At 44.4% G+C, this 27,917-nt stretch overlaps 1 protein-coding gene across 4 annotated transcripts in view; it reads right to left on the bottom strand.

Moving 5' to 3' along the window:
• Positions 1-27,917, bottom strand: part of LOC119460670 (organic cation transporter protein-like) — a 113,345-nt gene that overhangs the window by 49,645 nt on the left and 35,783 nt on the right. The window contains exon 1 of one of the 4 annotated variants that reach the window (XM_037721716.2): positions 18,188-18,374. The exons of 2 other annotated variants lie outside the window; for them this stretch is intronic. The gene's annotated coding sequence lies outside the window, so the exon portion shown is untranslated. Of the gene's footprint in view, positions 1-18,187; positions 18,375-27,917 lie in introns of those variants that run through there. One more of the 4 variants, XM_049673187.1, reaches the window with a different exon arrangement.

The following is a 27,917-nucleotide window of genomic DNA, read 5'->3' as shown; positions in this document are numbered from 1 at the left end:
AATCCTCATCAAGGCAAAGCACTTGGAAGTGCGCCGCGAGTAACACTATTTATGCAAGCGTAGCTGAGTCTCAGCTCGTGTGACTCAATATGGCGGCGCCAGCGGGGTTGTCTCCACCCTGGACAGCGGCGCTGGGCATCGAGGCACCCTAGTGGTATGCAAGGGAATGCCCATAGAGTTTCACACTTGTTATAGTGAGAAACTCTATGGGAATGCCGGCATATTGTGGATTCGGATTGGCATCATTCTTGGAGAGCCAGAACGCCTTGAAGACGCGCCTGGCACCGTTCCGTCTGTCACAATGATTAATTTCCTGCTAAAACAGGACGTGAAAAACTACTTTAGCTTTATTATTACACAAAAACATGTTTTGTTTAATTCTGAGGACATACTATTGGATGAAGCATTCTATGAAACGTAAAAAGTATCAGATGGCTGCTAAAGTTGGAGGGCAGACGACAAGATTCTCGCTCGCTTTGGAACAACTTGTCGTCTGTTCTTGCTTTTCTTCGCTTGGTGCTGCATTGTAGGTGAGTAAATTTTATTGAGGGATGTAATATGGGTGAATGAAAGCCTTTTATGTAAATTTTATTTTAAGAACGCGTTATTTGTGTAGCCATATCCACGTTTTAGACGAAGACTCGTACAGCACCAGCCAACACAAGCCTCGAAGACACATATCCCGTCATTCCCATGAGGGCACGGCAGCCCTTTAAGAAACTCGCATAGACGGTGGCGCCAGTTTACCCTCTAGGTGTTATAGTGAGAAACTCTATGTGGTCGGGGCCAACGTTAGAAAGGATCTAGTAACGTTGGTCGGGGCTATGTCATTCTCTCCCTCCCTCCATCCATCCGCCGTGCGGCGTCCACGCCCGCACTGCGCATCCACCTCCCCCTCCTCTCCTTGAATCCGACGCTATCACGTCTGTAGGTTGTGGTTAAGTCGTATTTTACGATTTTTCTGACGGATCTTACTTTGAGAACTACAATTTTTGATCACTAACGCCTCGCGTCACGCGAAGGGCCTGCCCGGTCGGGGTGGTTCGGGATGATGTGGTTCGGCATGATTATTTCCGGCAACGACGCCGGCGTTTAAGCTGACGCCGGATTTTCTGCGACACGGGTTTTCGCGTTAAAATAGCGCCTCTTTCTTCTATGCAACCACTTTCTCTCTCAAACCCCCAGACACCCCAAAGTTGCCGCGCAACAGCACGTGCGCCTCAAAGAGCTCAAACCAGTTGAAAGTCAGCGCCTTGTTTCGGACCTTCTCTCGTGTCCTAGTTTTGAAGCTAGTCTAAATATGCACCCCTCAACTCTCGCTCGAGAGCACGCGAATATTGCATCGGCGCCATTGTATCAGCGTATAGAAAGTCCGACCACCGCGAAAGCAGGCGAGAGAGCCAGAAAAATATATTCGCTTTAAAAAAAGATAAAGCAACGACAGAACAAACTCGGAGTGCGTTGCAATATCACGGCTTTTGATCGAGCGGCCGATGGCAGTATCGTGCCAAAGATAAAGCCCCTCTTAGCCAAAGACGGCCGGCGGCGACCCCTTCACTGTGACGTTCTCGATCACGTGCAGAGCATGCGACGACGGGCCGCAGAGCTGCATTCCTTTGTGGTCGCCATTACAGTGAAACAGAATGCATGCTCGGTGCATCTGACGCGTTTGTAAACGTAAACTTGTATTACAATTGCTGCTGGATCTGCAGCACGTCACTGCACGTGCTTTGGAGCTCCCTTCTAGCTCTATACTTGGTGAGACTGTTGCTTGCTAAGCCCCAAACAAGTAAAAAAGGGATGACAGCTTTTATGCCGTATCGCAAAATTATGTTGATATAAGGACTATTGTTTTTTTATATGATTATTTAATTAGCGATTGATCAATTAACAAGTTAAACTGTTGAGAACGTGTAAAGTAAGTGAATTACCGGGTGATATATGTACAGTGTGTCCCAGAACGTTGGCAAGGTATTAAAAAAAAGAAGGAAAAGTTTATAAACTTCAGGGTGCAAGATAAGATCTTAAGTCCTACGGTGTCCTGTCGGCAGGCCTTTATGTGGGTTTAGGACGACTTTTGTAGTAAATAACTTATGCAAGTGCTCCAGAGCGTTATCAGTGCATGGTTTTAAGAACGGTGTGGAATTCACCTAGCTGTAATACAATAGATATAGCAACTAACGAGATTAAATTCGATTTACAAAAAAAAAAAGTGGGGGGGGGGGGAGGGGGAGGCGGTTGATCTTATGTTTGATGTGCATGCGAAGGTAAACGTGTGTGGGTGAAGTACAGACTTTGCGAAAAAGTGCTCGAAAGTGCTATATATGTGGACAATGTATATTTCAAACGGGCGAGTCAATACTAGCGGGCAACGTTTCAAACTTCTTAATGCAATATTTGTTCGAATAAAATAGCTTCACTCGAAATGGGGCTGTGAATCTGCAAGGTTGCACAAGTCTGCTCTGTGTGTGTGTTTTTTCCCCGCACATTTAATGGCCGAGCTCAAGGCGTCGTCGGTGCGTTTCTTAAAGCCATGCATCCACAGGAGCTGATATGGCGTGCGCGGTCGCGTGTCAGTTCGGGCCCGCCGTGACAACGGCCGATAACATAAGCCCGTGCAGCGGATCACGTAAACCGTGCGCTTATGTTTGCTGTAACTTGAATACATTCATCAACAGGGTCTGTGACACGAACGCGACCTCGAACACGATAGAGTTTCAAGATTTACACTGTGCTACTCAAACGATTGCAGTTACATGCGGCGCGCCCTTGGAGACGACTGCTTGCCCTAAAAACCTTGTTTTCCTTTTTTCATACTGATATCTTCAAAATGTTGCCTGCAGCAGTCAGTGCAATATTGCTGCAATTATATGTAGCGCCACTGGAGACAACTCCTTGCCCCCAGACCTGTTGTTTTCTTTCTGTTCTGATATATGCAAACGTTCTGGATTGCCTCAGCAGCAAGTGTAATTCGGCGTCTCGATATGGGGATTGCTATAAATGAAAACTAAGGAGACATGTAAGTCAAGCTGAGCTAGTAAATTAAGGTAAGCCAGAAAAGACAACTAAAGACAGGTGGCGACACCTTCCTGGAAGTGCGCGCACCAGTGGGTCCGTCATGAAGCCATGGTTTATGACGGCGCGTCTACTCGGGTTCGATTTAATTGTTAATCCGGGAAGGAGGAGTGCACTGAGCTCTGAAGGAAGCACAAAAGTGACGCCATCAGGCACCGAGAACGTTTCCTGCTCCAACATGGGCAAAATACGAGAAAATAATATGGCGTCACACTGACCTCAAATCAATGACGTCACATTGACGTATCGGTGCTGTCGTTCCGCCGCCAAATTTTAGCAACTACAGTTTGCACTTCGTGCCTCCCAGTAAGCAACATTTTCCTCTCGAATAAAAAAAAAAAGATAGAAAAAAAAAGAAAATTAGTGAAAAAATTATGCAGATCCAACCCACATTCTAGACTCTACGTGAAGCGGGATAATTAATTTATTCGAAACTGTTCGTCTTCCGCAAAGCGTTTTGCAGCATAGAGGTTATTATGTTCCATGGCCGACAAATCGGCAAGACGCGGAAACCTCCGCCACGCGACTACGGATTACGCAGCCTTCAGTTCATCACGCCAGGCTCCGGGTTCAGCCCAGTTTACTATACTGCACAATCCCCAGGACCAGCCCATCTTACTCGGCAAGAAGCCAACCGTGCAGGTGCGCCAAAACACGGGACAGAAGGCTTAGAAAGCTTCGTTGTAATAAATGATTTATGCGCTTGAAGAGGCATATTTGTCGCACTGATGATATCTGGTTAGCGTTTGTTGATTCACTGCGCCACTCTGTAGAGAACAGAGCCAACCACTGGAACACCTGAATGGCTGTACAGATTAAGCCGATTCATATTACATGCACTGTAATATAATTTACACGCTTAAAAGTTTAAAATGGTGTAAATTTGTCGATAACTCACTCCATTACACCTAAAAAGGGTGTAAGGGTGTAAATTACATTGTGAGTGATGTCCTGTGCTGCGTGAGAGCTATTCGGCAAGACAGCAGCATCCATGGTAAGCAAAGTCTGGGAGGGTTCCCCTAGAAAGCTTCGTGAAAAAATAAGCTTAAACGCTTCAGTGTAGCTCTTTCTATGTGCAAAAAAATTTCAATGTGCAACTAGAGAATTAAAAATATCCCATTGAATAACCGTCGAAGTGACTACATTAGGGTACATGTTGTGTTTGCGGAATTGGCGCTGTAAGCTGTGTGCCAGGTCGCGTCTGTTTATAAGAAATCCAAGGACTTAGGTCCACTTTGCTAACATCCGTCCCCAAAATCTGCAGCCGTGCATCGCCGGAGCAAAATGAATGGAGCGTTAATGTCAGCGCTTGGTTTGCGTGTGAGTCGAGTACGACAATGCCTTGTTTCACAATTGGAAAAAAAAGAAAGAAGGAAAGAAATAACGTGATGACGTTTTAGGGGGACAACCACCACTGGCTTCCACGTACAATACGTGGAAGTAATCTTAGCCCAAGAGGCTGGGCTGACCCCGCGTCGGCCATGTCTACATCCATTCGTCTTCCTCGTGCCGTTACCCACAAGCAGGTTCATTTACGGCTGTTTTCTTTTAATACATGATATTTAGGAGATGCCGTTAGATGCCACCGGATACTATTTTTCTCATAGAACAAGTATATACTTAATACGACATAACAAGCCGGCAGTGAACAAAAGAAAGGTAACAATAACGAAAAAAAGTCAGACAGTCGGGTGACGTAAATACAATGAAACAGTTGGCCCACACAAATCACATGAAAAGCAAGGTTGAACATAAAGTCATCTCATATAAATGTAGAAGAGACAACTCACAGCACGTTAGAACGGAGAGTCAGCTCACATGTACGGTCTTCTTAATTACGCCCCGTAACCTGAGATTACGTTCCAAATTAAACGAAAAAAAAAAATGCGTGATTCGTGCGTCTCACAACACACGTATGCACGACTCGTTATACAAAAAAAAAAAAAAAAAAAGGCCTCTATTCCACCCTGACAGAGAGGATGTACAGCCGACGTAACCACAAGCGACGCAAGTCACGCGCGCACGCACGTGTGCGGAAGTGCAACATACATCCTCATTCTTCTAGGCCCTCAGCCAAGCACAAAAGCCTTATTGAACTAAATGAATGTTTAAAAGTTAATTGCATCAGAGAATGCGTTAAGTACGACTTACACACAAGCTGTAGACGTGATAGTTTCGGATTGTTATTCGAATATAGGAGAAAACATAATTTTGTTACGCGGAAACATTTTCCAGCTGCCGTTTGTTCTGAGTGAGCACAGACCGAAAACTCCCGACGAACTAGAGGGTAACAGCTTGGCTGTAAAAAAAGAACGAAAGAAGGGGTGGGGGAGTGAGAAATATTAACTGTGCCACTAAACCATCGTCACAAAATGTTTGTCTTGTCCTCATGTTATTTTGCAAGAATTACGATGCAGCGGCTAGTTGTATAGAGAAATGGAAAGAATCAACTTTTATTGACACCAGAAATCACAAGGCGGACGCAGTCTCCCTCCGCCTAGCAGACGGTCGAGATCCCCTGGGTCTCAGCGGCTGCCTCAGCCAGCTGGACGGCCCAGACCTTGTCTACTAAGTGGTTCGTTTGAGAAAGGAAAGGTTGGCGCTATCTTCCGCAGCCCTTCAGGGAGCACGGCTCAGCGCCGGTCTGAGCTGAGCAGCAGGGTCTCCCATTGCTCCCGGTCTTGGAATTTTGCGGTCCTCGAAAGGAGCCGCCTTGGAGCACGCCCATAGGATATGTGGCAGATTCTCCCTACCCTTACAATATTTGAACTGATCGTCGTATTGCCCTGCATAGAACCTGCGACAGACCATCGGATTCGGATAGATGTTCGTTTGCAGGAGGCGCCAGGCCACCGCCTGTTTCTTGGTTAGCTCGGGATGAGCTGGTGGGTACCGGGCCCTTAGTGATTGATGATTTCTTCGTAGCTCACCATGCGGTCTCTTCTCGTTCTCGGCTGGACCGGCTCATTTTCTCGGCAAGTAAGTCCTCAAGCTACGTTGTGAGTCACCTGGCTGCTGGGGATTAAGGAGTGCGCGGGCGCCCAAATAATTCGGATCGTCCCGCGATGGTGATCGCTGTTAGTAGTTAGAATTTTGAGCGTCTTTGACGAGATGCGTCCTTTCGCGAAATTATGAACTAAGATATTTGAGTCGCTAATGATTACTCTAGCTTTGGTGGAGGCCACCGCTAACGCAATAGCTGCATCCTCCGCTACTTGGGGGTTTTCACGGTGTCGCTCGCGAGGGGTTCTCCGTCTGTGTCTACCGCTGGGACCACCATCCCCTTGCGTCCTCTATACATTCAGCGGCGTCTACGAAGGTCACGCCCTTTACGTCCAGGCATTAGCGCTGAAAGTTGCGTGCCCTTGCCTCTCGCCGCTTCTTGTGGTGCTCCGGGTGCATGTTCTCGGACAGTGGAGGAATTTTAAAGTTCCTCCTCGTCCAATGCTGTGTTTCGTGCCGTGTTGCGCTTCGTAGTGAATGATGAGTTTACGTAGAATGTGTCGCCCGTGGGGCTCTGTGGGGGTGTTTCGTATTGTGCGGCGATTTGTCGTTGGGTGTTGTGATCGGGACGCCGATTGCCTGTTTGCACGCTCGTCTTATGATGCCTTCCATCTTGTTCCTTTCTGCTACGCCAAATTAGTAGTATGGAGTGCCGTCACAACAGATGCTCTCTGAATCCCAGTCGAGAGAACGACGTATCACCCCGAAACACATGACTTGTAAGCTGGTACATGTCGTGCTCGCTGCGTGATTTGGGCCACTGCGCATTGTGCAGCTGCTGCAATCCACTTTTTCTTTCTTTTTTTTTTTTCAAGCGGGCTGACTGACTCACTCACTGGAGTTTGTGACATCCCAAAGCAATTAATACATGCACTGTGAGAGACGCGCAAGAGGAGCTCCGAATAAAATTTGACCGCTCGTTGTTCGTATCGCATTCATGCGCTCCTTGCGTCTTATTGAATCTGCAGAGGCTGGATTTTTCATTTAACAAATAGGATGTGATGGACTCAGCATGCGTTCCCGCTTGCAAAATGGGTTCATCTTTTATATCCTTCTATAGCCCGATTTATTTTAAAGAAATAAAAAAAAAGACCATTTGAATTGCACTTCGAAATACTTTTTGTGAGGTCAGAAAAGCCAAGATTGGTTTCACACGATTTTCTACCTCTGGGTGAAATTTGTGGACTCGTTACGAAAAACTGAAATAAGCATCTAGCACCAAAATAATGCCCTTTATAGCTCACATTTTCGCACCGTACAAACTTTTAATTGACAAGCAAACCACTTCTATCTCACGCCAGCCTGTAAAACAGTCAGTATTGCAGATATGACGACTGCAATTTTCGCCCCTGGGTGGATATGCAGCCGCGCGAGTTTCTTGGAGCGCTCGCCCACGTTAGAAACTTTGCGTGCGGAGCATTGTTGTCCGAGTTAGAGATGGTGAGACGCAGGCCTGCTTTTTTCGGGTGACTACACATGACGTGAAAATTATTGCTTTTTTTCTGTCGCTGGAGCGTGCCGTTCGGGTTTAGGAGCTCGGACTCTGAATGTCGTGAAATCTCGACAACAGGCTGCCAGCCACTGGATGCTCGCGGAAACAGCAAGTCGAGGAGAAACAAGACAAATATACATGCTACTATATATACAGGGTGTTTCAGGGGAACACTTTAAAAAATCCTTAAAGGTTGCCTGTGGCAGATAGCACAATTCTAGTTCATGAGCTGGTCTACTCGAAGAGGCGGACATTACTTGCACAAGAAATTGAAATGCGTAATCAAATAATTAACCAAAATTCACTAATTACGTTTTAACTAATTACCTGACGGTCCATATTGCTATGTACAAATTGTGGCCGTAGAGTTTACAAGGGTGATCCACTTGGAACGAATTCTCGGGATGACAGTAGTTTCGAGATATTAATTCCCGAACTTTGCGGAAAAATGCATTGGCGTTCCAGTTAATTTCTTAACAAAACCTCGCTTTATGCATTGAAGCACAAAATTAATTGTAGCCTCAATATATATATATATATATATATATATATATATATATATATATATATATATATATATATATATATATATATATATATATATATATATATAGAGTGTGTCAGCGAACACTTTCAAAATTTATTTAAGGTTGCCTGTGGCAGATAGAACACCCTATATATATATATATATATATATATATATATATATATATATATATATATATATATATATATATAAGCACACCCAAAAGGAAAAGAAAAAAAGAGAAACGAAGACAAACAATTTTATACTCAAACCGCCTGACTTCTTGTTTCGAACGTTTTAAAGCTGAAGCTAAGTAATCTAGAACGCTGTCAATGGAGGGTCTGAGGTAAATTTTGACCCCCTAGGGTTTTGCAACGACGACCTAAATCTACACACAAGACAAGAGGGTTTTTGTATACCGCTACCGCCAGAACGAGGCCTCTCCGGCCGGAAATAGCACTCACGACCTCGCTGTCGGCGCAGAGCGAGCCTATAGAGTTCCAGTGACTCTAACCGAGCCACTGCGGTGATTACCCCTATAAAGTTTGTTTAAAGGAGCATAATTTGGAGGGCCGCCTCGAATTTCAGACTTTTCGTCGGGAAGGGTAGCGATTGGGGATTGTTGGTGAATCATCAGGAACACTTTTGAGGCAGCGCGAAACGTAACACGGACACACGAATTAAGGTATACATAGACAAAAAGACAACACGCAGCGCTGCTAGCAACAGGAATGTTTATTCTCAAAACCACAAATAAGGTTCGATAGTGTGACTTTCATCGCGCATGTTTCTCAGTGCTTCCACGTGATATATGTCTGCGAAGGCGCATGTGCATGGTGCATAGCGGTCTGGTTTTGAGAATGAACGTTGTTATGCAGTAGCGCTGTGTGTTGTCTTTTTTATACGTGCCTTATTGTGTCCGTGTTACGTTTCGCGCTGCCTCAAAAGTGTTCCTGAAGTTTTCGTCGGGCTTTTCGAATGCTTTGGCATAACTTGGTGTGTTAGTTAGCGAAGAACAGACAAGAACTAAGGTACGTAGAAAGACACGCCATATTAGTCAGCACCTACGACGTGTGTGTTAGGGGAGAAGCACCTTCGGGTCGAGGCTTGTCCGTCCGTCCACGTTGTCCGTGATCTTGCGTGGGCCGATCTCGGAGATTGTGCAATCACAGAACACCCGCGCAATACCGGGCCGACCCACGGCGTAGGTGAAGCAGGCTTCAAGCACTCCGCCATCTTCCAAAAATAAGATCTCGACCTACCAATAACGAGCCAATCTCACAACGGCGAACACGCTGCAATAAAACTGTCCGACGGAACCGTCGTCATGACAGTGTACTTGGCCCCGAATCTCTCCCGAGGCAACGTAGAAAAGTACATCGATCTAGCCATGCGCGAATACGAAACAAAGTACAAGAACAACCCCTTCGTACTTGTCGGAGACTTCAACGTAGACATTACGGACAGCGACTGGCTTGCGCAGTTTATGACGTCTCGATACGCTCTACGATGCATTTCGCGTATGGCTGGAAACAACCAACAAACACCAGGGGAACGTGCATAGACCTTGTCTTTGCCAACTTCAGGCTAGATCCGATCGAAGAACCATTGGCTCTACATTTCACGGACCACAAAGCAGTGATAATGAAGGGAAAACGGAATCCAGAACTACGAGTTATGACAAATAAAACATTGTATATACTGTACACACGCGGTGTCACTCATTTACATGCGCGAGTGGGCAATGTCACGGGTGATTTACGGCAAGAACGATCCCCAGTGCTTCGCCCACTCGTCATGATTCACTTCGTGGAAATGTGTGGATTTTTTATGCTCTTGCGTTCACGTTTGCTCGTGTGAACTGAAGAATTCTCAACAGCGCTTCTGTTTCTCCTATACAATGGCTCCGGTGGGCAAACACATTGTTGCAAGCCGCGGCGTGCTATAGCACCAGCCGATGCGCACTTATCAAAGTCGATGATTACGCGCATCTCTCTTCCGAGCATCGCATGACAGCCGTTTCGTCTCTTGGTTCAACGCTATGCAAATCTACCACTGAACGATGACGATGGCTCGATTGCCAGCAGAGGTGACTTTATTTAGGTAGGGGCAGAGTAAAAAAAAAAAAAAAAAAGAAGAAAAGCAGCCGTATCAATATTTTCGTACACGCTGGAATAATAATAATAAAAAAAGATCGTCGTGCAAGCAATCCCGAGTGTTTCAATACATGGTCACTTATAGGCAAAGAAGCGGGTTATGTACGTAAACCCGAAAGCCTATACCGAATTAAAGTGGACTTTCAACTTAAGGTGGACTGCCTAATTCGACAAAGGAGAACTTGGCGCAGTCAAACACAAAGAATAATAGAGAAAGATATTCTCAAAACATGATGGGCCCCTACTAGAAAATGGTGTTCTATTTGAGAGCGCTTTGTCTGATACCCTGTATATGACACTTTGTTGCATGAAAAAAAAATACACATGCAAACTGTGGGTACTCTTAGAATACTTGCCAACTCCCGAATGTTTCGTAACGTTTACGAATTTATAGTCGTTATACGATTTTGCGAATGTTGCGTTAAGATTTACGAACACTAAGATGTCGAAAGATGAGGCGGTTCTTTATTCAGGCATTCCTGAAGCGGGCCAAATCGGCGATAGCAAAGCCGCTGACAAAGTCGCACTGTTATTTAAAAACAATGTGTTGCTTGTGAGTCTCTGCCGTCCAAAATATTGCTGTGCGTGTGCGGTGTATCTAAAGGTAAATCATCGTCAACAAAGCGCATATGTATCCCACAAAACGTGTGCGCTCAGAGCAAACGTCTCAAAAAAGAGTGCTAGCGTTTATATGGTAATTACGTGCACTAGACAATTATATGTATACCAAGCCACGATGTCACGAGAGTTATAAGTAAAAGTGCGGGGAGAAACGTGACTTACCCACCGGAACAACAGGACGCCATCTTTTAAGCCGAGTTGGGGGAACACGGTGGTTCGTGGCGCCTTCTGGGGCGGCTATAGAAAACTTCTGTTGTCCATCTGAAGTTGACCTTATGCACAAGAGCTTTTCGGAAGTACTAAACTCGCTAAAAAATATCGTCGAAATTTGTCCCCTGTAGTAGACAGCATGCAATAAAGGGATAAGGAGCACTACAGACTAATCCAGCCACGATGGAAGGTTCCATCATTGTCTTTATACTAACCGTCACCACCATCGTTATCACGAGAAGAGTGTACTAGTATATCACAATCACGAGAAACAAAGGACGCGCTATCTTCAAACTTGATTGAGTGACTCTTTGTTCGCGATCTAAATACTATCTTGAGTATATACGCCGCCCTCGTATACACCCTCTGTGTGTTTTACAGCGCAGCTGTTAGCCTCTAGTTGGTCGGGATTTTTCGTGTCCGCGTGCGCGGTGCTCACACAAAAATATGGACCAATCCCGGAGACAGTGCGAAGAAGCGGGAAGCATACGGTGTGCTGCATCTCTAAGAGGCATCACACGACGTCATCAGTTGACATCATCACTTGACGAAGACGTCATCGCGTGACGTCACGTTTGACGCGATGACGTCATCAGATGACGTCATCAGGCGATTCGTCACGTGACAATGCCGTTATTATCGTATATTCGAATTACAATCCGAAGCTATCATGTCTGCAGCTTGTGTGTAAGTCGTACTTTACAAATTTTCTCACGCTATTTACTTTGTGAAATTCAATGAGTTCAATAACGCACTTGCGTGTCTAACGTCGGCAGCAGCTTCGCTGTACATGCACTTTAACAGGGTGGAATGGAGGCGGATTAAAAAAATTTTTTTTTAGATGTGGACCACCGCATGTAACTGTGCTTCCGATGAAACGAGGACGTGCAATCTAGCAGTGCACATGAATCGCGAGCACGGCACTAACGTGACACACAATGCCTGGTAATTGTTTCAATGCGTTGCGTCAAATATATGCTAATACCTTTTCATTTGTCGCAGTAGCAGACAACTAAGAAAGATGGTGTCAAAAGTGTCGTTCGTGTACTCTACTGGACGCTGGGAATGTCTTTGGATTTATTAGTTAGAACGAGAACAAAGTTACAGTGCTGGAAACTCCTTTTGTGAGAGTGATCGCCGCACGCATCTTAGAGCGCTCTCGTACTACTCCATGATGAAGAAAGTTTGCCCTTTCGGTGGCGCACGCTCACTCTGTTTGTGCGGAAGTGGAGTTAAGGTATGCTATGTTAGAGCAAACATGCTCCCTCGTGGATACGAGAACACTCGAAAGTGTGGTTATAGGACAATCAGTCGCACTCACAAAAGGAGCCGCAAATACAACCTTTGTTCTTAGTGAAAAGAAAGCAGAAAGAGCAGCTGGTTTTGCTTGAGACAAACAAAAAGGACTTGATGCAAGTGCTTCCTCAATTCAGGTATGATCTGTGAAAGTTCCGGCATTTCCTTGCCAACTCCTTTCGTTTCCTTTTCTGCAGCATGCGGGCGCTATTGAACTGAAGAAAAACAACCGCAGTGCTATTATAAAATATGGATGAATGTGTCACGAACTCGTATAGATGGAAAATGCTGCGCCTTCGTCTTTTCCACTAGAGGTTATTCCTTTAATTTCTACCGCATACTTTACTATTTTTCAATTTTTTTTTTGCGCCCTTCACGACAAGACGGTGCTGTCGCAGTACGAGCTCCTGTCTTACAGTAGCAAACAGCTCGTGCGTGTTTCCGCTCAGCCTCGCAGTGTACGAGCAGTTGGACCCTGCTGCATCCACATGTTGCGTGGAACTAAATAATAATAACAAAAAAGGATCCAGCTGAAAGCTACGAACGGCTTTTGCGCGGCAAACGAGCCCAGGCGTGAGTTGGTTGCAAGCGGGCGGTTTGCTTCAACGACATGGCATTGAGCTCCGATTGCGTTCAAGCTGAAACCTTATCATATATCTTATGGCAGAACGTGTGCCGCAGAGGAAAGTAGCGTCACCAACGGCCTTCGAGATCGGGCACCACGCGCTGCCCCAGTCTCGGTGGCCATGCACCACCACTATTGTTTACCTCTGCTGTTTACCATTACGTCCGATAAGGTTTGTGAAGAACAACGTTCAGTTCGAACGCTCTCCTGAAGTGATTGCCATTACGAGAAGCGGGAGATGGGGGCAAGAAGAGGGAAACGTTCCGACAGAATCTCGTCTGGTAAAGGAGATGCGAGCAGCAATCAAGCCCAGCATGTATTGGTTGTCGAGAAGGGCATTTAGATCAGCCAACATATAGACCGGCGAAGCGGACGCACACGTGCGCCTATTTCTCAATGTCAATTTAGTTTGTTGACACAATATACGGTATGTAACAGCCGGGGATGTTTAAATACTGGTGCGCTCAAATGTAGTGCAGGCTAGTCATCCAGTTGACATACAGCGTACTTCCACATGACCTACGAAACAAAAGTTATCAGTGTTGTGCTCCACTTCGAGGACGTATAAGCATCCTTTTTGCGCCGGATAAGCCAGAGAGGCAATACAATGAGAAATGATTTACATCAGAAACATTTCCCAGATTATTTACGGCACGCAAATCAATGGGCTGTTGAGCAGATCATACAAATAAGTTTGGAGATTCTGGGGGTGCATATCGTTTTCGCGTGGGCTATATAGTATATGCCACCGAAACACTGTGTGCAAGCGAATGTGCCATGTTTCAGGCGGCTACAGTCGGAGTGCGAGCGCACTAAAAGGTAAGCTCCGCACGCAATTCTACATCTGCTACACGATGACTGACACACGAGAAATAAAGAAGGCCGCACTATGTAACGCACACATGGCGAAATTAACTGTGTTAATTGAGGTCGTCCAAAGCACCGCGGAAGTGAGTGGAGCGAATGAACGACTCTTCTGGGCCGCGGCGAATTCACTTGCTTGAGCGCTTGTCAAAGCCGAGAAGGGCGTGTCACAGCGTCCCATATAGAGATGGCCCTCAAGCGGTTTTGTGCACTATGAGAGGCAGCGTCAGCACGGCTCAAGCGCAGAGCAACAGCACTGCTTATCTTTCGTGTATTTAGAGCTGACAGCGTCCGCTCATTTTGGGTCAGTTATTTCTAATTGCCATCTGTATTGCGCACTGACAGTCTTAAAAGTATGTAGTATACATGCCACGGTGGTTCACTGGCTGTGGAGTTCTGCTGTTGACCACGAGGTCACGGATTCATTTCCCGGCGGTGGTCGAATACAACATACTTTTATTATTTCAAGCTTAATAATTAACGATTAGAGTATTTCTTTTTTCACACGTGCGGATGGATGCATGTGCATAAACCACATTCATTTCAATAATATATTTAGCTGTAGCATATAATGTACGTATTCGAATAGAAAATTTCCCTCTTCGAACACCACTAGCGAGATGCGGTGTTTGCACGCGGGTGATTGCGTGATACGTTTTTCTTTGATGAATTTCAAAGTTGCTTCGAATTTTTAGTGCAAAGCCTATAAAAAACGCTACCTGGATAGCAAAACGCTATCTAATGTTATGAATTTCCGTACATTTGATAATTATTCTCCCTCATAATCATAATACCAATAATCATAATCATTAAACGTGCCTCGTAATCAGATCGTGGTTTTGGCACTTAAAACCCCATGATTTAATTCAATCATACTTTTCTACACCGTTCTTGCGTTCTTCGTGTGTTCTTCGTGTAACATACTTTTCTTATTTCGAACTTAATATTGTTAGAGTATTTCTTTTTTCATATATGCATCCGGGATGGATACAGGTACATATATGCATATATGCGTATTCATCCACGCATATGTGCATACACAAGTGCACATGTTTGCATATACGTATGGGATGTTATCTGTGTTAGTGTGCAGGTACTTGCATGTAGTTCATGTGCAATATCAATTAATAGCGTGTACAGCAGATTTCTGGTTGTCGCTACAGTCGGCTATATAGCTGGTCTTCCATCCCCCGTCATGCTGCGCTCCTGCAGCCTAATTGCCAGGGCAACACAACTTCTATATGCGTTGTCAATAAATTAAATTGAATTGAATTGAAAAATTAAGGTACAGTTTATAAAGAATAATCTACCAATCTAAACCAATTTGGGTGCTTCTTCTGCTTCTTATTATTTTTTTTTGCGCTGCTTTAAAAAGTTCGTGACGCCGCGCACAGTGGAGCTCGTAAACGATCGATGTAGTGCAAGTTCTGCATTATAGCGGGGCGACTGATCTCATAACTCGCCAATTATTGGGGTAATATTTTAATCGCGATTGCTTTTTTTTTTGTGGGTTTTATCGTTTGAGTCAAATGGGCCCACACTTAGGCCAAACGAGTCTGTGATATGTCCGCCTAATTCTACGTGCTATCTTCAGCGGATATATATATATATATATATATATATATATATATATATATATATATATATATATATATATATATATATATATGAAGTGAGGTTATGCCGGGAACCGGTAGTTGAACAGGAACTTGTAGGTTGAGGACGCACGTACGAAAAAAACGATACTTTATTTCCAACGTTTCGGCCGGCGTCCGGCCTTCGTCAGGAAATACTAACGAAGGCCTGACGAAGGCCTCACGAAGGACTGATGATGGCCTGACGAAGGCCGGACCCCGGCCGGACCCCGGCCGAAACGTTGGAAATAAAGTATCATTTTGTTCGTACGTGCGTCCTCAACGTATACAAGTTCCTATATATATACTATAGTTTGTCTTGTGGGCTTATATTACAATGGTCAGAACAGTAGTCCACTGTGTGCCAGCATCGTGAACATTATCACATTATATGTCGACATATATGTCGAAAATGTCGGGATAATTTATGGTTTTGAGCGTTTTCACATTTTTATTTTTCATTTGCCTAAAAAGTAGTGATACGTATAGAATATTGAAGTAAACATTTCCATAGAGTGCACACAGCTAGCGCACCCATCTTATTCTAGCTGTGAGAAACAAGGTCCTGCCTTGTAAATGCCGCGCAATACACGCCTACTTTGACCACACGTATCTCGAGCATCTAACGCAGTATGTCGTAAGTGTTGGTCTTTTCTATGTGTAGTGCGCGGTAATCAGTATTACCGATCATCAATTGACTGGTTAATCAAGTAAACACGGATGATCAATCGGATCTGATATATTATTCGAAGCGCAAATCTGTTCTAGCAATGCCGAATCAACATTTCAGAAGGTGATGAGTCGTTTTGAGGGTGTCCAGGCGTCCTCTGGTACAGGCACACTAAAGATAAACGTTAAGTTAGGTTAGACTGATAAAGTATTCCTAGAAAACCTCACTTTCCTTAATTTTACGGAATAAGGTTAATTATTAGCCGGAGTAAACTGCCTTATCTTGAATGTCGTGCCAAAACCTCAGCGACGGTGAGCCAGTGTGACTTCAGGAGTATATCAACGTATTTAACTTGTGCACGGTGTTTATCCTCCCGAAACTGGCACTGTGGGCTACGGGGGATCGTAAAGTGGAGTTGTCCAGATTAGTTTTTGGCCACCTGGCGGTTCTTTAATGCGCACCTAAATCTAAGTAAACGAACGTTTTTTTTCTTCACTATTTCCCGATCAAAATCCGACCGCCGCGGCTGGGAATCAAACCCACGACCTCGTGCTGCGGAAGCAGAACTTATTTCGAAGTATTTTCTCGCATACGGGACGTTTTGAGCGCGGGAAAAGGTTCTTTTAGAATAGCAGACGCTGTTCAAAATTCACAACGTCACGGCGAAGTGGTGCGGAAACTTCAAGGCGGCGTCGCCACCTGCATATCGCTTTTGCTTCTTTTTTTCTGGCTTACCGACCGTGCCTTTTCTCAAGGTAAGAGTGGACGTTTTGCTATCGCATATGCGTAATTTTGCGCATGCAGTTTGCCAATGCATGCTGAACCTATAATATCCCTCTCTGCGGTCTCTTTTATCGAGCTCGAATTCCTTGTTCTTCGAAAGAGCGCCCGACGTTTCGTCGGGCCTTCAAAGAGGACGACGCCTTCTTTGTGAGGTGTCGTGACGGAAGACCTGCTGCCTCCGCGCAACATCTATCAACGTCATACGATGAGCGGTTGGCACGCTTTCTATCAGCAGCCGAAGCGAAGAGTTCCTAGAGAGGCACAATGTAAGGTTCTTTGATATGTGACTGACTCCTAGGCGATGTAATTCTGTACGCTGGGCTATCACGTAAGATTACTTATTGTCACGTGTTGGTGCCGCCAAGTGAGCAGGCAAAAAAAGAAAAGAAAACCGAGCGCGTGGCTTGTGAGGTTCTGAAGAGACTCCCATATCAAAAGTGCCACTGGCTCATGATAAAGAGGAACTAATTGTAGCAGCCTTTGAAAAGACAAGAATACGGTGATATTTGAGATGTGTCGCAGGTTTCCCATGTGGTACACTTCCTTACAAGCATGACTGAGCAATGAAATCGAGATGGATGATATACTGACGTGAGGAAGTATGAATGACACAGTGAATACGATTACGCATGTCCATTCGTATCAATTATATGCGTTCTTAGATCTAAGGATACATGTTTTACGGTACGGAACAGTCGGCCGCTGGATTTAACGCTAGACGTTAGATCTCTATTTCTGTACGGTGACAATGCTTTTTTGAGCTTGATGGCATATGCTGTATTAGTCGCATCTATTTTCATTCATCCGATATGGACTATTGCACTGTTTTCATTTGCATCCTGAACCATATCTTTTTTACATGTTCCACTGAAGGAAACGAAGTTTGTGCGCCGGACTCGCCACCTGCTGTATAGTAAAATTATGTTAGTAGACAACAAATGTTTGTTTCTGCACGGTGACGATGCACTTTTCAGCTCGGTGAAGTGAAGCGCACTGGTATCATAGAACTTTGCTAACCCAGTGCCAAAAATACACCTTCTAAAAGTAATACGTCCAGTTCGCATAAAATTTCGAAACTTGCTCTGGACTGAATACAAGGAAAAAAAAAACACAACAACAAAGGTTGACCGTCGCTGCTGGTGGAGTGGCATAAAACCACACACGCAAGAATGACACGCGTACACGGTGTAAGCACGCATACAAGCGCGTGGAAACGACAGGGCGGTACGTACTCACGCGACGCGGCAGTGTGCACAGTAGCACCAGGCGCTAGCTGCGTGCGCTGGATGTAGCCTGGCGGGCAGCCACAGCTATTCGGAGAACCAAAACGTGCCGCCTATTTGGAACACGCAAAATGCGCATGCGCCGCCAAGGCCACCAACGTTGAGGAGGGTGAATGGATGCGCACTCCAGAGCTCACGTTGGCTTGCTTCGTGCCTCCCTGCCAGCCCGCTAGCTTTGGAACCCTGTAGCCCTTAGCCTCACGTGCTGTGTGCCGCCGACTATCTGCACCGTCGCGCCATCTTGCAAACACACGAGCAAACGAGGACAAGCTCACGCTCGAAGGGCCCCCTGTGGCGCCAAATTTACTTGGCTCAGCCCACGGCTTCAGCCCATGGGGTGAGTATCTAGGTGATTTTGTATCTCTCATAATAACGCAACAAACGTTCTTATTACAATTCTTAAATGGCCGTTGGACAGCTCCCACAACAAGGGGCCAAACATAGGCCGGTCCACAAAAGCGCTCGACCCATGGATCGAATTGTTTTATCTGTATTTGCAGCGGTCACTATTCTGTTCATCCGCGTCTTTTGCCAGTTGTCGTGCCGTGCTGTTGCGCGAACTCATAAACTGCCATACTATAAGTACAAAATACAAAATATATATGCATATATGCGCACACACGCACACGCACACACGCGCGCACACACACACACACACACACACACACACACACACACACACACACACACACACACACACACACACACACACACACACACACACACACACACACATATATATATATATATATATATATATATATATATATATATATGCGTGTGTGTGTTTCCAATCCAATTTCCAATCCTTCGTCACGAATTTGCCATGCACAAAAACACACACACCCATACACACGCATATATATATATATATGTGTGTGTGTGTGTGTGTGTGTGTGCGCGTGTGTGTGTGTGTGTGTGTGTGTGCGTGTGTGTGTGCGTGTGTGCGTGTGTGTGTGCGTGTGTGTGTTTGTGCATGGCAAATTCGTGACGAAGGATTGGAAATGAAAACACTATATACATGCCACGAATGCGAACCAGAATATACGTGGAAACAGAATGTAATACTTAAAAAAACGAACTAGGCTCGTCGTGAATTAAGGTATGATTCCTATAGCTAGTTGGTAAAGCAACATCTTTTAAAGGTAATAGGGCAAAAGACGGGATACAGCTGCGAGTGGTGAAAGTGCTCTGTACGTGTCTGTTTGATACTCCCTCGTGCCGTCTTAATTCTGTGCTGTACTGTTCAAAAGATTTCGCTCATGACATTCTTTTTTTTGCAATACTATGATAACATTTCCGCAACACCGCGGAACCTTTACCGCAGTAAAAGAAAATGCGCAAAAAGAATGAAACATGTCTGTCGAGTAGGACACCGAATGATTGAACGCGCCGCGATACCTCTGCCTCTTCTAGCCGCTTCTGACAACGTGTGTAAGGACCACAGTTGTCAGCAATGCAGTGGTGACAACTGTGCCTCATTAATGTTCTCGCTGTCGACGTTATAAACTACCAGTGTGTTTCCGCCAAACCGGTTCATATCACAAGTATAGGTGGCTTCCTTGTCGGGGCGCAGTACATTTTCAGTGGTGATAGTGTATCTTTCATCTTATGTTCATGAGGCCGCAGTGACATATGGCCCAGCATATTACGCGTCCTGTATATTGGTTCATTGCTCCCACTTTGTTACCGCGCGTTCGCAAACGCGATCACAGTTTAAAGCGCAGGGTTGTAGCTTCAATCCGCTCATTAACTTGAACATTAGCGAAATATGTCCTGTATGCTGATCACGCCAGTATATTTGTTTCAGGAACAAACTGTACAGATGAAACGAACCTCATGCTCTCTAAGCTGAGGGACTGGTCAATAATTAACCAATTAGAAATAAATAAAAAACAAACAAACCAATGCTGTGCCCTTTAGGCCTAAAAATAAGCCAGTCAATTCAAATATTAACATTATGTATGGGGATAAAACAATAGAAATGGTTACTAGTATGAAAACTCTCGGCGTAACATTTTCGAGTAATATGCTTTGAGACGAGCATATTGACGCCCTTACAATCCAGTTATCTAGAGTCATTGGCATGATGTGGAAATGTAAATCACTGCTGCCGTTTAAAGTTAAACTTTTAATTTATAACTCTCTTTTTTATTCATACCTCTATTATTGCTTGTTGGTATGCGGTACAACTACTTTTGTTAATTTGCATAAATTACTTGTCTTGCAAAAGAAGTTTGTTCGGCTGCTCTTTAATGTCCCCTACAACTCCCATACTATGAACTTATTTCAGAAAGCCAACATAATTTCTGTGTTAAAATTATACCACTACAAGTTAACAACTGCTTTTAGGCGAGAAGTAAAACTAAACCGTTCCTTTCTACGAGAACTTTGTAGCCTTGAACTTAATGACAAATTTTATGTTGCCCGTCATAAAGAAATATGGCGGGTGGTCACACCCAGAACAAATTATTTAAGGGAAAAGCTATCGTACACAATGCCAATGCTTCTAAATAAATATAATCATCTAGGCGTTGATGTCACACAAATAACGGCCCAACAACTGAGAGACTTGTATATACAGGATTTTTAAGTTATTGGTTAAGTGCACTGCCTCTCGGTTAGTATCTATAAAAAGTGTGTATACATGTTTGTGCATATGTGTGTATATATATGGGTATGCATATAGGTGTATGTGTATATACGGGTATATGAATGCATGTGTATATGTGTGTATATGTATATGCATATATGTGCTCAGCGGCGTCTACTTGTTTCATTTTTTCACCATGAGAACTACATAAGCTACCTAATTATTTTTGAACACCAGTGGCTATCTGTATGCACACGCGTAAGTATGTGCATGTATATACGCGTATGTGGGTACATGTAGGTGTATGCATATATCATGCACATGTGTGTACATGTATAAATTGTTGTGACCGAATACTCTCAAAGGGGGCTGCGGGCCTCGTAAAGCTGCCTCTACTGGAGCAGCTTTTACTTGCAGCCTCATCTACCAAGTTGATGGAAATAAAAATTATTATTATTATTATTATTATTATTATTATTATTATTATTATTATTATTATTATTATTATTACTGTATTATATATTAGACAGGAACAACTCACCGGATTGAGCAACAGTGGCTCCAACGACGAGGCCCATACGATGTTTTAAAGATGAAAAAAGTGACTTATAAAATGTCACAGTTTCGCCGTAAGGGCGAATCAATGAATGCGATAGCAACACAGCAATGTCATACGAAGTAAGGTGAGCGGCTTTGGTAGCAATATGAATTGTAGTAAACATGAGCTGATGAAGTAAGCAGGTGTGCTGCGGCGTAAGTAGGCCGACATGAAGAGAGACTCGATGACCACGAGAAGGCGCGTGTGAAACGGTGGTGTTGATGAGAAGCGCTTCCCGTGGGCAGCGCGTGCGAAGGGACACACCTGTAGCGCTGCACTGCCGATCCGGGCAGCATTGCATGTGTAGCGTGCGTTGGAAAATGTGGCCCGACTATTACGAACTGAATGAACAAGCGTGGTGTGAGCGCGCACAAACACGAAGAGATCACACGGAATGACAGCAGACAACGACTGTCAAAACGCTGGCAGCAAGCATACGCCGCAGCGGGCGAAGGTACGTGCGGTCTATCGCTTCAACGGAAACTGAGCGGCGAATGCACGGCGCATAAAGGTCAGAGCCGTGTGGAGATAAGAGACGGTGCGAGCGAGCGACGAGCGCGGTTGTTGGCAGAGAAGTGCCCCCCCCCCCCCTGCTCCCTCCGGCGCTGGCGTCCTGCTTCCTTGCTTGCGCGTGGGATATTGAGTGCGTTCGCTCTCCGTGATAGCGCGCGTCCCCGCACGCTATCACGGAGAGCGTGCGGGGACGTCGTCGCGCGCCGTATGCACGCTCGGGCATACGGCGCGCGGCGACGATTTTATCTATAGGGAACCTAACGGCGACGGCGACGGCGACGGCGACGGCGACGACGACGGCGACGCCGACGGCAGAAATCCGGTTGAAGTGTCCATATAATTGCTATCGCAATAAAAAAAAAGTAGAGCAGGGAACACTCAAGAGGAGAGTGCTATACGTAACAAGAGAATTGTTTCAAAAGGACCAGCTGTTGGGATGCCCGGTTAGCTATTGTTAGGTAGGAAATATGAACCTGAGAAACAACAAAACCAAATTTTTCGCCGGAGAAAGTTGAAGAAAGCAAATCGTTTTCGACAATGCTTCCAATGCATTGTTTTGATTCAAGTACGGGACATGTAACACGCAAATGCGACATCAGGCTGAACTAAGCATGATCCGTTAGTCGGAGCACTACGCACTGAATTCGTTATTGGCACGTCTGGACAACCCCAGACGTGTTCCATTTATTACGTTCATTACTTGCGGGAGTGGAAAGAAGTTGCATTCCTCATACACGAAAACTGTTCCCACGGTTGGTATGACTGAAAAGGACTGCGGAAATAAGTTTTGTGATCGCTTCGTGCACGTTCTGTATTAAAGACCGTCCGTAGTTCTGTAGGCAGAGTGAAACGTAACATGTCACATTCCAAGTAGTTAGAGACAGTGGCGTACCAACTATTTCTCGAGTGTGTGTGTGTGTGTGGGGGGGGGGGGGGGGGGGGCAAACCGCAACTCTCTCTCGCTCTATTATATATATATATATATATATATATATATATATATATATATATATATATATATATATATATATATATATCGGATTACTATTGTACTAAGCGAAAATGCCTGGAAATGCTTCTGTCAGTTATTTTTATGTTAAACTAACATAGACCTCTTTATCAATCACACATGGATAACCATAGAGGCCCGAAAACTTATTTCAATTTGCATTTAGTTCTTGACACCCTATAAAATGTATGATACAGGGACAAAAGACAGTGGGTGCCCAGAGGTCCCTGATCCTGCCCAGGAGCAGCAGTGCAGCGCACGTAATTAATTATGGCGCTTTACGTGCCGAAACCACGATCTGATTATGAGAAACGCCGTAGTGGGGGACTCCGGAATAATTTGGACTACCTCGGGTTTTTTAACGCGCACCTAAATCTAAGTACGCGGGTGTTTTCGCATCTCGCCCCCACCGAAATGTGGCCGCCGTGGCCGGGATTTGATCCCGCGACCTCGCCCTTGGCACCCCAACAGCCACTAAGAAACCACGGTGGGTCGTGCAGGCGCACATAAGAAATGCACATTTGTTGGAGGAGATTTTACCAATTAACCAGAAAACTGTACCTGATGTTTAAGTCTACAGCACGAATGTATCGCTAGTTAAGGTAATCGTATTGTCGAGGTTATACGCAACGAAGTACAATCCACATAAATTACTTGCAATATTCACACACACAAAAAAAAGGGCAGCAGACGTGTGCGACCTTGCAGAATTACAACAAAATTTTCAGCGAAGCTGTTTCTTTCAATGAGTTTCAATAAAAGTTTCACTTACCTGCGATTATAACGTATACTTTAAAAAGTTGCCCGTATATGAGTGTTGTTTGAAACCTTGCCCGTATGTAATGCTTCAAAGCACTTCTTGTTAGAAATTATCAAAAAGCCAGCAATTCCTTAACAAATCTACCTACGCCATAACATTTACCATTTATCTCCCTACTCTCCTTCGTAACGCTCCTAAATAAGCCAGAAACGTTACAACTTCGCGACACATTCTGCTCAAAATGCAACCTCTTCTGCCAAAATATAAAATATCTGAAACGCATAGTTCTTTTGGGACATTGGGAAACCTAGCTAATAAGTGCAGTGTGATACTTTCGAATACTTGCTTACAGTGTTTTTTAACAGCATTTGATCAACATGCATTTACCATCGTACATACACGCATTTTACCATCACACATCCCACGGTAAAATTGGCGAGTTGTTCCCCCTAAGTTCGCAAAATTTGACCTCAGTTGTAGTTAATTCTACGACAGTGAAGTCGTCTATTCTATTGGAAAAAGGCGAATTTAACCCACTCATTTGGGACATTACCTACATATTGCCCATGCTATGCCCCTAGTTTTCCCCAGATATAAACAAGATGCCTTGTTTAGCTCACCGGGGACACCGGAGAAACAAACTACGCATCTAGTATGATGCACGAAAACACATGGAAAGAACGATGATTTAGCAATTATCTGCAACACTTGCATTTAAAACAGGAGAGTGAACGTTTCGACACGCACTGCACTTGAAATTATCCCTGTTTTCACGGAATTTCAAGTCCATATCTTGTGCAGTTGTCTTGGGAGTCTGGGAAACATTTCGACTAGCGGCAGTATGGCACTCTGGAACACTTCAATCAGTAACTTTCTGCAAAGGCTGCAATGAACCTAAACAGAATAAAGATAAATCGCTCGCCACCCAGAACATTGCTTCCTACTTCGAATATATATATAAGCACCGTGCCCCGCATAGTTTACCGAGGATACCGGGGGAAGACAACTAAATACTGTGTATACCGCAGAAAAATTGGGAGAAAGCGAGTATTCATTAACTGTTTTTAGAGCACGTAAGCAACCTTTTTGGGTACACGTCACCAAAAAGTGGGTTACATTTTTTCAAAATATGAAATATCTGCTGTTCTTGCTCCTGTACAGAAACGCTAGTGTAGCTCTTATTTAAAAACGGCATGAAAATGAAACCGATAAAATCAGAAGTCACACAGGCCTATAGAAAAAATTCAGTTCAGTGTTCCATTGGTATTGAAATGGCTCTGCGCGTTCGACAAAGGTCATTTTCACGAAGATATATATACGTCGTGATTACACAATGAAATTCGATAGTTATACCTTTAATTGGTTTGATTAGATGTTTGATGGTGATAAGATACTGAGACTGCAACGCTATGTAGACTATCTCTGGACGGAGATGCAATAGTTCCAGCATTTGATAATCCAGCGATTTCATGCCGTTGCACACCAATCGTTGGGCGCGGCTGACTGTAATACTTTATCCGGACCTCTCCCTTCGCCCGTAGCTTAAATATAACAACCCTAATTTGTTTTCAAATGCGATTAGGTGGTTCCAAAAAAGTAGGCATGATGCAAGTAGCGCAAGTGTACATTTTTAGGGCGGGAACTGTCCAGCGTCAGGCCTCTCCGCAATGCAAGCGTATATGGAGAATCCTGCGCGTCGACCGCTAGAGCGTCATGAGGAGGCATAAGAGACAATCCTCGCTGCCCAAGCAAGGGATACTTAGTAAAGAAAAGCATTCCTTACGTGGCCACTCTATTAAGAAAACAAATTTAGCCTCAGCTGTAGTTTTCTTGGACTTTCCGGCATGCATCCGAAAGTGCCCGCTTTCAAAAGCGGGGGGGGGGGGGGGGGGGGGGAATGGCCTACTTTGCCCCCCCCAGATACGCCTACGGTTAGAGAAACGTTTCCTGCAGTCCAGCATTACTGAAGGTGTTATGGCAACAGAGCTAGCATCCCTGCGTACCATATTTAGGGAGAACTTTTGTCTAACAGCGCATGCACATAGTATAAGACGGACAAGGTCGCTCACCATGAAACGAGTGTGTCCTTTGTCAATCGCAGTTCCTCAGGCTGCGGATGTTGATGCTGATTCCTAAACGCATGGCACATACCCGCGAGGGTGATTGGCCACACGCCGATAAATGAAATGTCTAGCCCCAAATATTAGCACGAAAACAAACAAAATGCCCAGATTTCTCGAATTATCTTACGTTTCCAGTATACTGCGGCATATACTCATGCTGGAGGACTGGCCAAGGGTTATATGCTTCATGTTATACTCATGATATTGAAAAATAAAATGAAACAACCTTTTAAAACAGCCTGAATGTCGAAAGCTCTACAAACATTTCTTTAGTGTTGTGGCAAAACATATCTGTAAGCGTGCTTTCTAACTCTGGGTGACGGCAACGTAATCGTGTGCTACAAGAGGGAGCTTTGTTTTTCGTATTGAGCAAAAACATGAAGTGAAGAAAGAAGGACTAGTCAGGGCATCATACAGGAACTTATACCTTGTTTAAACGAGGATGGAGACGTCTGCGTTGAACCTAAGTGGTTTCACTCGCTCAGGCTTCTGCAAAGCTAACTGCTGCATCGACATGAAATCATTGTCACTGACTCAATACTACCTATACTACACTGGCTCAGCTGCGATACCATTCAATGACCACTGAGATAGCACATGTGAAGACGGCATTCTTGTCAAGAGAGACACAAACCTAACTATGAAAGTAAATAACCAATAACTACTACGCCAGCGTGCACATGGTGGACAATGGCATAGAAAAAGAGTGTTAACTAGGTCTGCTCGAACAGCAACATTTCCGGACCGAATAGAATACGAATATTCGAGAGAAGCGATCTTCGAATATCGCATCGGATACGGAATATTTTCTGATCCATAAACGAAGTGAAATATAAAGATTGTGTGGAGTGCGTTCTAGTGAAAAAGAAAGAAATAGAAAAAAAAGAAGGGGAACAAGGCTTATTTACATAATTTGATACATGTACCGCCGTTCATAACTGGTTGTTTCGTAAACTGAGGAGCTTGTGAAAGATGCTCGTATACCTGGTGCACCATCGCTATGATTATAGTTAAGCACCAGAAGAGCGTGTCACCAGAAACACGTAGAGTGTTGAATTCGTTGAAGGAGCAATGTGTGTGTACTACAGCACTGCACAAGAGATGAAAACATGGTGAGACTGTCAAAAAAAAAAAAAGATTGCTTTGCCTAAATAGAGAGAACACATTCTTGAGGTGCATAAAGGCGATCGAAGCATACTTAATGAATGAACAAAAGTTTTGTGCAGAAGTTAGTGGTAAGGATAAGCGCCTTACCAATATAGAATACCAGTCTCGACGAAATTCGATTTGTTCGTATATCTTTCAGTTGGGTGATCGTTTTAATGAAATGAGTTACTGATGAAATTATAGGTTCGGCATTTCGATCCAACATGCGTATTTTGCACAGGCTATGTATTCCAATGAGTAGAAACATGTTATAGGGTAAGTATAGTCACAACTAGTTGGCACCAGATGTCGCACGAAATGAGGATTTAAATCAAAGTCTTTGTGAAGAGTTAGTTGAAGCACATACCAAAATAAAATGGCAGTTCTAACCCTACATTTTGATCTTTCTTGCAGGTCAACCTGGTGCACGTTTTACCTAACATACGGTAGTTTCATCACTTCTTTCTTTGCCACCATGTCTTTGTGGGTTTATGCGTGAAGTGTATTTCTCGGTTCGTTTTCTAAAAGTGAGGTTTTCAAATGGATATTTGTGCTGTGTATTACGAAAAAAACCTTTACAGAGATTTAATATATACGTTGTTCCCGCCACCACTTTACCGCCCAAAATACTTCGGCCTACCAGGGGCGGTATTCTGTAAGAGTCTACCTAGTGGACTGTCCATTTTGGCTGTCGCTTATTGGCTGCTGCTTGATGTGCAGGAAGGTGCCAGCCAGTCTCCTTCCTGCGCGTCAAGCAGCAGCCAATCAGCGACAGCCGAAATGGACAGTCCACTAGGTAGACTCTTACAGAATACCGCCCCAGGACAGGATGTACTAGCTCGTGTGCGTAAAATGCCTCTGCCTCCATCTACAAAAACGTTTTTTTTCTAAATTACATTCTGAAACCTTGCTTGTCAGGACTTGGCTATACGTTCGA

Source organism: Dermacentor silvarum, chromosome 8 (assembly GCF_013339745.2).
Source record: "Dermacentor silvarum isolate Dsil-2018 chromosome 8, BIME_Dsil_1.4, whole genome shotgun sequence".
NCBI lineage: Eukaryota > Metazoa > Arthropoda > Arachnida > Ixodida > Ixodidae > Dermacentor > Dermacentor silvarum.
This window is presented reverse-complemented; position numbering and strand designations above follow the sequence as displayed.